Raw genomic sequence first — 313 nt, 5'->3', positions numbered from 1 at the left:
GGGGTAAGGAAGAAGGGGGAGGCATAAAGATGAAAAGGATAAGAGATAAGGGGAGGAGAAGAGGTAAGGAAGAAGAGAAGATAGGAGGAGTGGATAATGAAAGAGAATGAGTTAAGGAAGGAGAAAGGGAAGAGTGGAGATAAGCAAGGAGATAGTGGAAGGGGGGGAGGTAAATGCGATGAGGAGACAGAGATAAGAGAGCCAGGAAAGTGGAGAGAGAGAATGGGGTAAATAAATAAATAAATAAGCAAGAAGGGGAAGGAAAATAGTAGAAAGAGAGAAAGAGAGGGAGAAAAATGAGATGATGAGAGAG

Source organism: Penaeus monodon, chromosome 34 (assembly GCF_015228065.2).
Source record: "Penaeus monodon isolate SGIC_2016 chromosome 34, NSTDA_Pmon_1, whole genome shotgun sequence".
Lineage (NCBI taxonomy): Eukaryota > Metazoa > Arthropoda > Malacostraca > Decapoda > Penaeidae > Penaeus > Penaeus monodon.
The sequence above is the reverse complement of the archived record's forward strand: the minus strand, read 5'-3'. Positions refer to the sequence as shown.